Raw genomic sequence first — 15480 nt, forward strand, 5'->3', positions numbered from 1 at the left:
GTCCAAATACTTCTAGTCCCAGATATACTGAAATATCCAATAAATTAAAAAGAAATTCCTTAAGGCAGACCAATCAGGAACGGAGGAGTCGGGGGTGGGTGCGCACAACCAATCACTTCCAAAGATTCTTTTCAACAGTTTTATTACGCACAACGCGTTTCAGGCTCTGCCCTTTTTCAAGTGCAATATAAACTAAAAATAGCAAAATACACAAAAAGATGCATACACATATAAAAGTACTGGAGTGAGTGTATAAAAAAAATAATTTGATAACTATTTACATTCATCCAAGATCATTTATCATGTCAACTTTTGACTATAAGTTTAGAGTCCGACGAGGACACTCCTTTCTGTAAAATGTGGTATTAATGTTTAATATGTCTTTCCATTTCTACTGCTTCTTTATTGTAAATGGGAATATCTGCTTAAGACTCTCTAGCCTAGAAACCTCTTAGCCAGTCATAGCAGGGAGTCAGTAGTTAGCTGGAAAATTGTTCCAGTGTTTTGGAGCGCTGCTCTGTTCTGTAGTTGATGTCAGTTCTGACCCTGACACTGGCTGCCCCACATCACTGGGCCCAGGAAACTTACAGAAAGAAATGTTGTTGGTGGGAGAAGGTCTCCAGTGCTGATCAGTGATGAAACTGGTATCTCTGCATTTCCTCAATAGTAGCTAAAAACAAGGACAAAGTGCCCTAGAAAAGGGAACTTGGAGCTGCAATTGTCCCATACTTGACATGGTGGAAAGGGACAGAGCAGAGCAGGGAGTGAAAAATAGATGTCATTCCCAGTCGTGATTATAGAGAGCCCTATAAGTGGATGTTGTGTGGCTAAGAAACTGCCTCCATGTCAGGTGTGACTGAAAGATTTGCCTAAGTAAACTGAACTGCAAGCAATGCCTGTTCAACTGCCACCATGTCTCTGTGTCTTAGTTACACCTCACATCAAGGGCATCCCAAACCACCAGAAAGCCCACACTAGCGTGTGCCCTGTAGAAAAGCTAATGTCTATCATAAAGGTGCATCCCTCTCACACTACGCCTCCATAGGATCCATAAAAGGTTTTGATGCCAAAGCCATAATGACCATCAAGGAGAAGACCAGATGCCATCTCCCATAGCACCACCTTTATTCTACTTCCCCTGGGATGTTGCATAGGTATAAACAAGTATTACTTATAGACACACAACTCATTGTTATATAAATCATCTATGATTTTTACATTATTACAGGTAAAGCTATTTTTAGAATATTTAAGGCACATCAGCATTATAGACAGAACGTATACATTGGCAGTTTTGAACATGTGAAAATGTAAGCGTGCATGGTCTCCCAACTACATCCAGGACCAGGTTCCATATTCCATAACTAAAAGCAAATAGAAACCCAACATTAATGACAATACACTATGACAATTATTTCAGCAATATATGTTTGTAAAAAAATAAATATATTTTTTTTAAATAAATATGTTTCAAATGACATACAAGTGATAAATATCCATCTAAACATTCCATCTGTTATAGATCAGTCACATTCTAACAAAACAGGCCATCACCATCAGGACATAGACATGATATAGTATACAGTATGGGTCCTGAATAGAGATGAGCGAACACTAAAATGTTCGAGGTTCGAAATTCGATTCGAACAGCCGCTCAATGTTCGTGTGTTCGAACGGGTTTCGAACCCCATTATACTCTATGGGGAACATATACTCGTTAAGGGGGAAACCCAAATCCGTGTCTGGAGGGTCACCAAGTCCACTATGATACCACAGGAAATGATGGCAACACCTCTGGAATGACACTGGGACAGCAGGGGAAGCATGTCTGGGGGCATCTAACACACCAAAGACCCTCTATTACCCCAACATCACAGCCTAACAACTACACACTTTACACACTCAATACCACCTCTCTGACAGTAGGAAAACACCTTGAAACATGTGTATTTGGCACTTGCAGTGAGGAGAGCTTGTCACCAGCAGTGAATTTGGCCCTTGTAGTAAGTTGAGGTTGGCACCAACATTTGTTTTGAAAATCAGGGTGGATTGAGCCTCTAACCAGCAGAGTTGGGGCAAATTCATGGTGGAGGGAGCCTCTAAAAACCCCAGTTTGGACCAATTCATGGTGGAGGAACCCCCAAAAAACCCCAGTTAGGCCAAATTCATGGTGGAGGGAGCCTCTAAACAGCCCAGTTTGGACCAATTCATGGTGGAGGGAGCCTCTAAAAACCCCAGTTAGGCCAAATTCATGGTGGAGGGAGCCTCTAAAAACCCCAGTTTGGACCAATTCATGGTGGAGGGAGCCTCTAAAAACCCCAGTTTGGACCAATTCATGGTGGAGGGAGCCTCTAAACAGCCCAGTTTGGGCAAATTCATGGTGGAGGGAGCCTCTAAAAACCCCAGTTTGGACCAATTCATGGTGGAGGGAGCCTCTAAAAACCCCAGTTTGGACCAATTCATGGTGGAGGGAGCCTCTAAAAACCCCAGTTTGGACCAATTCATGGTGGAGGGAGCCTCTAAAAACCCCAGTTTGGACCAATTCATGGTGGAGGGAGCCTCTAAAAACCCCAGTTAGGCCAAATTCATGGTGGAGGGAGCCTCTAAACAGCCCAGTTTGGACCAATTCATGGTGGAGGGAGCCTCTAAAAATCCCAGTTTGGACCAATTCATGGTGGAGGGAGCCTCTAAACAGCCCAGTTTGGGCAAATTCATGGTGGAGGGAGCCTCTAAAAACCCCAGTTTGGACCAATTCACGGTGGAGGGAGCCTCTAAAAACCCCAGTTAGGCCAAATTCATGGTGGAGGGAGCCTCTAAACAGCCCAGTTTGGGCAAATTCATGGTGGAGGGAGCCTCTAAAAACCCCAGTTTGGACCAATTCACGGTGGAGGGAGCCTCTAAAAACCCCAGTTAGGCCAAATTCATGGTGGAGGGAGCCTCTAAACAGCCCAGTTTGGGCAAATTCATGGTGGAGGGAGCCTCTAAAAACCCCAGTTTGGACCAATTCATGGTGGAGGGAGCCTCTAAAAACCCCAGTTTGGACCAATTCATGGTGGAGGGAGCCTCTAAACAGCCCAGTTTGGGCAAATTCATGGTGGAGGGAGCCTCTAAAAACCCCAGTTTGGACCAATTCATGGTGGAGGGAGCCTCTAAAAACCCCAGTTAGGCCAAATTCATGGTGGAGGGAGCCTCTAAACAGCCCAGTTTGGACCAATTCATGGTAGAGGGAGCCTCTAACCAGCAGAGTTGTGGGAAATCAGGGTGGAGGGAACCTCTAACCAGCAGAGTTGTTGGGAAAGCAGGGTGGAGGGAGCCTCTAACCAGCAGAGTTGGGGGAAATCAGGGTGGAGGGAGCCTAGTATTAGCAGAATTGTGCAACGCTTATGGTGAATGAGTATGAGGATGCGGAGGAATTGGAGAGGTTGAGTACAGACATGGAGTTTCATGTTGGGGTGCTTTACACAGGTGGGCACAAAAATGAAGGCTCTATCCAGTGGTGGTTCATTTTTATCAAAGTGAGCCGGTCGGCACTCTCAGCTGACAGACGGGTGCGCTTGTCAGTGATGATGCCACCGGCTGCACTGAACACCCTCTCAGATAGGACGCTGGCGGCAGGACAGGACAGCACCTCCAAGGCATATAGGGCAAGTTCAAGCCACAGGTCCAACTTCGACACCCAATACGTGTAGGGCGCAGAGGGGTCGGAGAGGACAGGGCTGTGGTCGGAAAGGTATTCCCGCAACATGCGCCTATACTTCTCACGCCTGGTGACACTAGGACCCTCCGTGGCGGCACTTTGGCGAGGGGGTGCCATCAAGGTGTCCCAGACCTTAGACAGTGTGCCCCTCGTTTGTGTGGACCGGTGAGAACTTGGTCGCCTACTGGAGGAACTGCCCTCCCTGCCGCCAACGTCACATGCTGGAAACATCTCCATCATATTCTGCACCAATTGCTTGTGGCAAGCATTGATGCGATTGGCCCTCCCCTCTACCGGAATAAAAGACGAGATGTTGTTTTTATACCGGGGGTCAAGGATAGCAAAGATCCAGTACTGGTTGTCCTCCATGATTTTGACAATACACTTGTCGGTTGTAAAGCACCCCAACATGAACTCAGCCATGTCTGCCACAGTGTTAGTTGGCATGACTCCTCTGGCCCCACCGGAAAGTTCAATCTCCATTTCCTCCTCATCGTCCATGTCTACCCATCCGCGCTGCAACAATGGGACGATTCGAAGTTGCCTGGAAGCCTCCTGTATCACCATCACATCATCGGACAACTCTTCTTCCTCCTCCTCCTCCTCCTCCATTAAACGCGATGAAGCGGACAGATGTGTGGACCTACTCTCCAACTGTGATGGATCGGATGCTATCCCTGACTCCTCTGTGTGATCTGAGTTATCCCTGATGTCAATCAGGGATTCTCTCAGAACACACAAGAGCGGGATTGTAAGGCTCACCATCACATCCTCAGAGCTCACCCTCCTTGTGGACTCCTCAAACACCCGTAGGATGTCACAAAGGTCTCTCATCCATGGCCACTCATGGATGAGAAACTGAGGCAGCTGACTTTGTGGCACCCTAGGGTTTTGTAGCTGGTATTCCATCAAAGGTCTCTGCTGCTCAACCACTCTATTCAACATCTGAAACGTTGAGTTACAGCGTGTGGGGACGTCGCACAAAAGCCGGTGTTGTGGCACATGCAGGCGTTGCTGGAGAGATTTTAAGCTAGCAGCGGCTACTGTCGACTTGCGAAAGTGGGCGCACATGCGCCGCACTTTCACCAGTAGCTCTGGAACATTGGGGTAGCTCTTTAGGAAACGTTGCACCACTAGATTGAAGACGTGGGCCAGGCATGGAACATGTTGGAGTCCGGCAAGCTCCAGAGCTGCTACCAGGTTCCAGCCGTTATCACAAACGACCATGCCTGGACCCAGGTGCAGCGGCTCAAACCATATTGCCGTCTCATCGAGGAGGGCATCCCTCACCTCGGAGGCAGTGTGCTGTCTGTCCCCCAAGCTGATCAGCTTCAGCACGGCCTGCTGACGTCTACCAACGCCAGTGCTGCAACGTTTCCAACTCGTAGCTGGGGTCAATCTAACAGCGGAGGAGGAGGAGACGGTGGCGGAGGAGGAGGCGGTGGAGGAGGAGGGGGGTGTTCTTCTCGTGTCCCTGCCAGGAATGTTAGGCGGGGAGACGAGGTACACCGGGCCAGTTTGGGAAGCAGTCCCAGCCTCAACTACATTCACCCAGTGTGCCATCAGTGAAATGTAGCGTCCCTGTCCGCATGCACTTGTCCACGCGTCGGTGGTCAAGTGGACCTTTGTGCAAAGCGCGGAACTAAGGGCCCGCCTGATGTTGAGTGACACGTGCTGGTGCAAGGCGGGGACGGCACACCGGGAGAAGTAGTGACGGCTAGGGACGGCATAGCGAGGTGCCGCAGTTGCCATCAGGTCCAGGAAGGCGGGAGTTTCAACAAGCCGGAACGCCAACATCTCCTGGGCCAGCAGTTTAGCGATGTTGGCGTTCAAGGCTTGCGCGTGTGGGTGGTTAGCGGTGTATTTCTGCCGCCGCTCCAATGTCTGAGAGATGGTGGGTTTTTGTAAAGAAGCGCCTGATGGTTCCTTTGATGGTGCAGGAGAAGGAGATAAGACAGGAACAGGGGAGGATGAGGAAGAAGTCAACAAAGTGGCGGAGGCAGATGAAGTGGTGTCCTGGCTCGTCCTCTGGAGTGCATCGCCAGCACAGTCAGCAGTGGCAGTGGCAGAGGCAGAGGCAGTGGCAGTGGCGTGAACGGCAGGCGGCTTTTGTCCTGCCGTTGCTGCCTGCCACTGATTCCAGTGCTTGGATTCCAAATGACGGCGCATTGAAGTGGTGGACAGGTTGCTCTTCTCAGAGCCCCTAATCAATTTCGAGAGGCAAATTGTGCAGACAACACTATATCTGTCCTCGGCGCATTCCTTGAAAAAACTCCACACCTTCGAGAAACGTGCCCTCGAGGTGGGAGTTTTTCGGGGCTGGGTACGAACTGGAACATCTTGGGAGATTCCGGGTGTGGCCTGGCTTCGCCTAAGCTGCTGACCTCTGTCTCTGCCTCTAGCTACCCTTTTTGGTGCTGCACCTGCCTCAACATCCACACTACTTTGCCCGCTTGACATCCCCCCTGTCCAGGTCGGGTCAGTGTCCTCATCATCCACCACTTCCTCTTCCAACTCCTGTCTCATCTCCTCCTCCCGCACAATGGGCAGGTCAACTGGATGCCCTGACGGCAACTGCATCACATCATCGTCGATGAGGGTGGGTTGCTGGTCATCCACCACCAAATCGAACGGAGATGGAGGAGACTCTAGTGTTTGAGCATCTGGACACAGATGCTCCTCTGTTAGGTTCGTGGAATCGCGACGTGGAGGGGCAGGTTGAGGGACAATGAAAGGAGCGGAGAACAGCTCTGGGGAGCAGGGACAGTTGGGGTTATTGTTCTGTGAAGCTTGGGAATTTTGGGAGGAAGGAGGACAAGACTGTTGGGTAATAGGAGGAGAGGAGGCAGAGTCTGACTGGCTGCTGGACAATGTGCTGTAAGCGTTATCCGACAGCCATTGCAAGACCTGTTCCTGGTTCTCGGGCCTACTAAGGTGTGTACCCTGCAGTTTAGTTAATGTGGCAAGCAACCCTGGCGCTGTGGAGTGGCGCAATGCTTGCTGCCCCACAGGAGTAGGCACGGGACGCCCTTTGGCTTCACTGCTACCTTGCTCCCCAGAACCATTCCCCCGACCTCGCCCACGGCCTCGTCCACGTCCCTTTCCAGGAGCCTTGCGCATTTTGAATTCCCAGTCAGAAACTGGCACTATATAGCAGTAGCAAGAAATGAGGGTATTGGTAAACCCAATATATTCTTTGAATTCCCAGTCAGACAATGGCACTATATGGCAGTAGCAAGAAATGAGGGTATTTGTAAACCCAATATATTATTGGAATTCCCAGTCAGACAAAGGCACTATATAGCAGTAGCAAGAAATGAGGGTATTTGTAAACCCAATATATTCTTTGAATTCCCAGTCAGACAATGGCACTATATAGCAGTAGCAAGAAATGAGGGTATTTGTAAACCCAATATATTATTGGAATTCCCAGTCAGACAATGGCACTATATGGCAGTAGCAAGAAATGAGGGTATTTGTAAACCCAATATATTATTGGAATTCTCAGTCAGACAAAGGCACTACAAAGGCACTATATAGCAGTAGCAAGAAATGAGGGTATTTGTAAACCCAATATATTATTGGAATTCCCAGTCAGACAAAGGCACTATATAGCAGTAGCAAGAAATGAGGGTATTTGTAAACCCAATATATTATTGGAATTCCCAGTCAGACAATGGCACTATATGGCAGTAGCAAGAAATGAGGGTATTTGTAACCCCAATATATTCTTTGAATTCCCAGTCAGACAATGGCACTATATACCAGTAGCAAAAATTGTGGGTGCACGTAACCCCAATATATTCTTTGAATTCCCAGTCAGAAACTGGCACTATATGGCAGTAGCAAGAAATGAGGGTATTTGTAAACCCAATATATTCTTTGAATTCCCAGTCAGACAATGGCACTATATACCAGTAGCAAAAATTGTGGGTGCACGTAACCCCAATATATTCTTTGAATTCCCAGTCAGAAACTGGCACTATATGGCAGTAGCAAGAAATGAGGGTATTTGTAACCCCAATATATTCTTTGAATTTCCAGTCAGACAATGGCACTATATACCAGTAACAAAAATTGTGGGTGCACGTAACCCCAATATATTCTTTGAATTCCCAGTCAGAAACTGGCACTATATGGCAGTAGCAAGAAATGAGGGTATTTGTAAACCCAATATATTCTTTGAATTCCCAGTCAGAAACTGGCACTATATGGCAGTAGCAAGAAATGAGGGTATTTGTAAACCCAATATATTCTTTGAATTCCCAGTCAGAAACTGGCACTATATGGCAGTAGCAAGAAATGAGGGTATTTGTAACCCCAATATATTCTTTGAATTCCCAGTCAGACAATGGCACTATATACCAGTAGCAAAAATTGTGGTGCACGTAACCCCAATATATTCTTTGAATTCCCAGTCAGAAACTGGCACTATATGGCAGTAGCAAGAAATGAGGGTATTTGTAAACCCAATATATTCTTTGAATTCCCAGTCAGACAATGGCACTATATGGCAGTAGCAAGAAATGAGGGTATTTGTAACCCCAATATATTCTTTGAATTCCCAGTCAGACAATGGCACTATATACCAGTAGCAAAAATTGTGGGTGCACGTAACCCCAATATATTCTTTGAATTCCCAGTCAGACAATGGCACTATATACCAGTAGCAAAAATTGTGGGTGCACGTAACCCCAATATATTCTTTGAATTCCCAGTCAGAAACTGGCACTATATGGCAGTAGCAAGAAATGAGGGTATTTGTAACCCCAATATATTCTTTGAATTCCCAGTCAGACAATGGCACTATATACCAGTAGCAAAAATTGTGGGTGCACGTAACCCCAATATATTCTTTGAATTACCAGTCAGAAACTGGCACTATATGGCAGTAGCAAGAAATGAGGGTATTTGTAACCCCAATATATTCTTTGAATTCCCAGTCAGACAATGGCACTATATACCAGTAGCAAAAATTGTGGGTGCACGTAACCCCAATATATTCTTTGAATTACCAGTCAGAAACTGGCACTATATGGCAGTAGCAAGAAATGAGGGTATTTGTAACCCCAATATATTCTTTGAATTCCCAGTCAGACAATGGCACTATATACCAGTAGCAAAAATTGTGGGTGCACATAACCCCAATATATTCTTTGAATTCCCAGTCAGAAACTGGCACTATATGGCAGTAGCAAGAAATGAGGGTATTTGTAACCCCAATATATTCTTTGAATTCCCAGTCAGACAATGGCACTATATACCAGTAGCAAAAATTGTGGGTGCACATAACCCCAATATATTCTTTGAATTCCCAGTCAGAAACTGGCACTATATGGCAGTAGCAAGAAATGAGGGTATTTGTAACCCCAATATATTCTTTGAATTCCCAGTCAGACAATGGCACTATATACCAGTAGCAAAAATTGTGGGTGCACATAACCCCAATATATTCTTTGAATTCCCAGTCAGAAACTGACACTATATGGCAGTAGCAAGAAATTAGGATATTTGTAACCCCAATATATTCTTTGAATTCCCAGTCAGACAATGGCACTATATACCGGTAGCAAAAATTGTGGGTGCACGTAACCCCAATATATTCTTTGAATTACCAGTCAGACAATGGCACTATATACCAGTAGCAAAAATTGTGGGTGCACGTAACCCCAATATATTCTTTGAATTCCCAGTCAGAAACTGGCACTATATGGCAGTAGCAAGAAATGAGGGTATTTGTAACCCCAATATATTCTTTGAATTCCCAGTCAGACAATGGCACTATATACCAGTAGCAAAAATTGTGGGTGCACGTAACCCCAATATATTCTTTGAATTACCAGTCAGAAACTGGCACTATATGGCAGTAGCAAGAAATGAGGGTATTTGTAACCCCAATATATTCTTTGAATTCCCAGTCAGACAATGGCACTATATACCAGTAGCAAAAATTGTGGGTGCACGTAACCCCAATATATTCTTTGAATTCCCAGTCAGAAACTGGCACTATATGGCAGTAGCAAGAAATGAGGGTATTTGTAAACCCAATATATTCTTTGAATTCCCAGTCAGAAACTGGCACTATATGGCAGTAGCAAGAAATGAGGGTATTTGTAACCCCAATATATTCTTTGAATTCCCAGTCAGACAATGGCACTATATACCAGTAGCAAAAATTGTGGGTGCACGTAACCCCAATATATTCTTTGAATTACTAGTCAGAAACTGGCACTATATGGCAGTAGCAAGAAATGAGGGTATTTGTAACCCCAATATTTTCTTTGAATTCCCAGTCAGACAATGGCACTATATACCAGTAGCAAAAATTGTGGGTGCACGTAACCCCAATATATTCTTTGAATTACCAGTCAGAAACTGGCACTATATGGCAGTAGCAAGAAATGAGGGTATTTGTAACCCCAATATATTCTTTGAATTCCCAGTCAGACAATGGCACTATATACCAGTAGCAAAAATTGTGGGTGCACGTAACCCCAATATATTCTTTGAATTACCAGTCAGAAACTGGCACTATATGGCAGTAGCAAGAAATGAGGGTATTTGTAAACCCAATATATTCTTTGAATTCCCAGCCAGACAATGGCACTATATACCAGTAGCAAAAATTGTGGGTGCACGTAACCCCAATATATTCTTTGAATTACCAGTCAGAAACTGGCACTATATGGCAGTAGCAAGAAATGAGGGTATTTGTAAACCCAATATATTCTTTGAATTCCCAGTCAGACAATGGCACTATATACCAGTAGCAAAAATTGTGGGTGCACGTAACCCCAATATATTCTTTGAATTACCAGTCAGAAACTGGCACTATATGGCAGTAGCAAGAAATGAGGGTATTTGTAAACGCAATATATTCTTTGAATTCCCAGTCAGACAATGGCACTATATACCAGTAGCAAAAATTGTGGGTGCAGGTAACCCCAATATATTCTTTGAATTCCCAGTCAGAAACTGGCACTACATGGCAGTAGCATGAAATGAGGGTATTTGTAACCCCAATATATTCTTTGAATTCCCAGTCAGACAATGGCACTATATACCAGTAGCAAAAATTGTGGGTGCACGAAACCCCAATATATTCTTTGAATTCCCAGTCAGAAACTGGCACTATATGGCAGTAGCAAGAAATGAGGGTATTTGTAAACCCAATATATTCTTTGAATTCCCAGTCAGACAATGGCACTATATGGCAGTAGCAAGAAATGAGGGTATTTGTAACCCCAATATATTCTTTGAATTCCCAGTCAGACAATGGCACTATATACCAGTAGCAAAAATTGTGGGTGCACGTAACCCCAATATATTCTTTGAATTCCCAGTCAGACAATGGCACTATATACCAGTAGCAAAAATTGTGGGTGCACGTAACCCCAATATATACTTTGAATTCCCAGTCAGAAACTGGCACTATATGGCAGTAGCAAGAAATGAGGGTATTTGTAAACCCAATATATTCTTTGAATTCCCAGTCAGACAATGGCACTACATGGCAGTAGCAAGAAATGAGGGTATTTGTAACCCCAATATATTATTTATATTCCCAGTCAGACAATGGCACTATATACCAGTAGCAAAAATTGTGGGTGCATGTAACCCTAATATATTCTTTGAATTCCCAGTCAGAAACTGGCACTATATGGCAGTAGCAAGAAATGAGGGTATTTGTAACCCCAATATATTCTTTGAATTCCCAGTCAGACAATGGCACTATATACCAGTAGCAAAAATTGTGGGTGCACGTAACCCCAATATATTCTTTGAATTCCCAGTCAGACAATGGCACTATATACCAGTAGCAAAAATTGTGGGTGCACGTAACCCCAATATATTCTTTGAATTCCCAGTCAGAAACTGGCACTATATGGCAGTAGCAAGAAATGAGGGTATTTGTAACCCCAATATATTCTTTGAATTCCCAGTCAGACAATGGCACTATATACCAGTAGCAAAAATTGTGGGTGCACGTAACCCCAATATATTCTTTGAATTCCCAGTCAGACAATGGCACTATATACCAGTAGCAAAAATTTTGGGTGCACGTAACCCCAATATATTCTTTGAATTACCAGACAGAAACTGGCACTATATGGCAGTAGCAAGAAATGAGGGTATTTGTAAACCCAATATATTCTTTGAATTCCCAGTCAGACAATGGCACTATATACCAGTAGCAAAAATTGTGGGTGCACGTAACCCCAATATATTCTTTGAATTCCCAGTCAGAAACTGGCACTATATGGCAGTAGCAAGAAATGAGGGTATTTGTAAACCCAATATATTCTTTGAAATCCCAGTCAGACAATAGCACTACATGGCAGTAGCAAGAAATGAGGGTATTTGTAACCCCAATATATTATTTATATTCCCAGTCAGACAATGGAACTATATACCAGTAGCAAAAATTGTGGGTGCATGTAACCCCAATATATTCTTTGAATTCCCAGTCAGAAACTGGCACTATATGGCAGTAGCAAGAAATGAGGGTATTTGTAACCCCAATATATTCTTTGAATTCCCAGTCAGACAATGGCACTATATACCAGTAGCAAAAATTGTGGGTGCACGTAACCCCAATATATTCTTTGAATTCCCAGTCAGAAACTGGCACTATATGGCAGTAGCAAGAAATGAGGGTATTTGTAACCCCAATATATTCTTTGAATTCCCAGTCAGACAATGGCACTATATACCAGTAGCAAAAATTGTGGGTGCACGTAACCCCAATATATTCTTTGAATTCCCAGTCAGAAACTGGCACTATATGGCAGTAGCAAGAAATGAGGGTATTTGTAAACCCAATATATTCTTTGAATTCCCAGTCAGACAATGGCACTATATACCAGTAGCAAAAATTGTGGGTGCACGTAACCCCAATATATTCTTTGAATTCCCAGTCAGAAACTGGCACTATATGGCAGTAGCAAGAAATGAGGGTATTTGTAACCCCAATATATTCTTTGAATTCCCAGTCAGACAATGGCACTATATGGCAGTGGCAGGACTTGAAGGTATTTGTAACCCCAATATATTTTTTGAATTCCCAGTCAGACAATGGCACTATATGGCAGTAGCAAGAAATGAGGGTATTTGTAAACCCAATATATTATTGGAATTCCCAGTCAGACAAAGGCACTATATAGCAGTAGCAAGAAATGAGGGTATTTGTAAACCCAATATATTCTTTGAATTCCCAGTCAGACAATGGCACTATATGGCAGTAGCAAGAAATGAGGGTATTTGTAACCCCAATATATTCTTTGAATTCCCAGTCAGACAATGGCACTATATACCAGTAGCAAAAATTGTGGGTGCACGTAACCCCAATATATTCTTTGAATTCCCAGTCAGACAATGGCACTATATACCAGTAGCAAAAATTTTGGGTGCACGTAACCCCAATATATTCTTTGAATTACCAGTCAGAAACTGGCACTATATGGCAGTAGCAAGAAATGAGGGTATTTGTAAACCCAATATATTCTTTGAATTCCCAGTCAGACAATGGCACTATATACCAGTAGCAAAAATTGTGGGTGCACGTAACCCCAATATATTCTTTGAATTCCCAGTCAGAAACTGGCACTATATGGCAGTAGCAAGAAATGAGGGTATTTGTAAACCCAATATATTCTTTGAAATCCCAGTCAGACAATAGCACTACATGGCAGTAGCAAGAAATGAGGGTATTTGTAACCCCAATATATTATTTATATTCCCAGTCAGACAATGGAACTATATACCAGTAGCAAAAATTGTGGGTGCATGTAACCCCAATATATTCTTTGAATTCCCAGTCAGAAACTGGCACTATATGGCAGTAGCAAGAAATGAGGGTATTTGTAACCCCAATATATTCTTTGAATTCCCAGTCAGACAATGGCACTATATACCAGTAGCAAAAATTGTGGGTGCACGTAACCCCAATATATTCTTTGAATTCCCAGTCAGAAACTGGCACTATATGGCAGTAGCAAGAAATGAGGGTATTTGTAACCCCAATATATTCTTTGAATTCCCAGTCAGACAATGGCACTATATACCAGTAGCAAAAATTGTGGGTGCACGTAACCCCAATATATTCTTTGAATTCCCAGTCAGAAACTGGCACTATATGGCAGTAGCAAGAAATGAGGGTATTTGTAAACCCAATATATTCTTTGAATTCCCAGTCAGACAATGGCACTATATACCAGTAGCAAAAATTGTGGGTGCACGTAACCCCAATATATTCTTTGAATTCCCAGTCAGAAACTGACACTATATGGCAGTAGCAAGAAATGAGGGTATTTGTAACCCCAATATATTCTTTGAATTCCCAGTCAGACAATGGCACTATATGGCAGTAGCAAGAAATGAGGGTATTTGTAAACCCAATATATTATTGGAATTCCCAGTCAGACAAAGGCACTATATAGCAGTAGCAAGAAATGAGGGTATTTGTAAACCCAATATATTCTTTGAATTCCCAGTCAGACAATGGCACTATATGGCAGTAGCAAGAAATGAGGGTATTTGTAACCCCAATATATTCTTTGAATTCCCAGTCAGACAATGGCACTATATGGCAGTGGCAGGACTTGAAGGTATTTGTAACCCCAATATATTCTTTGCATTCCCAGTCAGACAATGGCACTATATGGCAGTGGCAGGACTTGAAGGTATTTGTAACCCCAATATATTTTTTGAATTCCCAGTCAGACAATGGCACTATATGGCAGTAGCAAGAAATGAGGGTATTTGTAAACCCAATATATTATTGGAATTCCCAGTCAGACAAAGGCACTATATAGCAGTAGCAAGAAATGAGGGTATTTGTAAACCCAATATATTCTTTGAATTCCCAGTCAGACAATGGCACTATATGGTAGTAGCAAGAAATGAGGGTATTTGTAAACCCAATATATTCTTTGAATTCCCAGTCAGACAATGGCACTATATGGCAGTAGCAAGAAATGAGGGTATTTGTAAACCCAATATATTATTGGAATTCTCAGTCAGACAAAGGCACTACAAAGGCACTATATAGCAGTAGCAAGAAATGAGGGTATTTGTAAACCCAATATATTATTGGAATTCCCAGTCAGACAAAGGCACTATATAGCAGTAGCAAGAAATGAGGGTATTTGTAAACCCAATATATTATTGGAATTCCCAGTCAGACAATGGCATTATATGGCAGTAGCAAGAAATGAGGGTATTTGTAACCCCAATATATTCTTTGAATTCCCAGTCAGACAATGGCACTATATACCAGTAGCAAAAATTGTGGGTGCACGTAACCCCAATATATTCTTTGAATTACCAGTCAGAAACTGGCACTATATGGCAGTAGCAAGAAATGAGGGTATTTGTAACCCCAATATATTCTTTGAATTCCCAGTCAGACAATGGCACTATATACCAGTAGCAAAAATTGTGGGTGCACGTAACCCCAATATATTCTTTGAATTCCCAGTCAGAAACTGGCACTATATGGCAGTAGCAAGAAATGAGGGTATTTGTAAGCCCAATATATTCTTTGAATTCCCAGTCAGACAATGGCACTATATACCAGTAGCAAAAATTGTGGGTGCACGTAACCCCAATATATTCTTTGAATTCCCAGTCAGAAACTGGCACTATATGGCAGTAGCAAGAAATGAGGGTATTTGTAAACCCAATATATTCTTTGAATTCCCAGTCAGACAATGGCACTATATACCAGTAGCAAAAATTGTGGGTGCACGTAACCCCAATATATTCTTTGAATTCCCAGTCAG

The sequence above is a fragment of the Leptodactylus fuscus genome, chromosome 1, assembly GCF_031893055.1.
Source record: "Leptodactylus fuscus isolate aLepFus1 chromosome 1, aLepFus1.hap2, whole genome shotgun sequence".
Classification (NCBI taxonomy): domain Eukaryota; kingdom Metazoa; phylum Chordata; class Amphibia; order Anura; family Leptodactylidae; genus Leptodactylus; species Leptodactylus fuscus.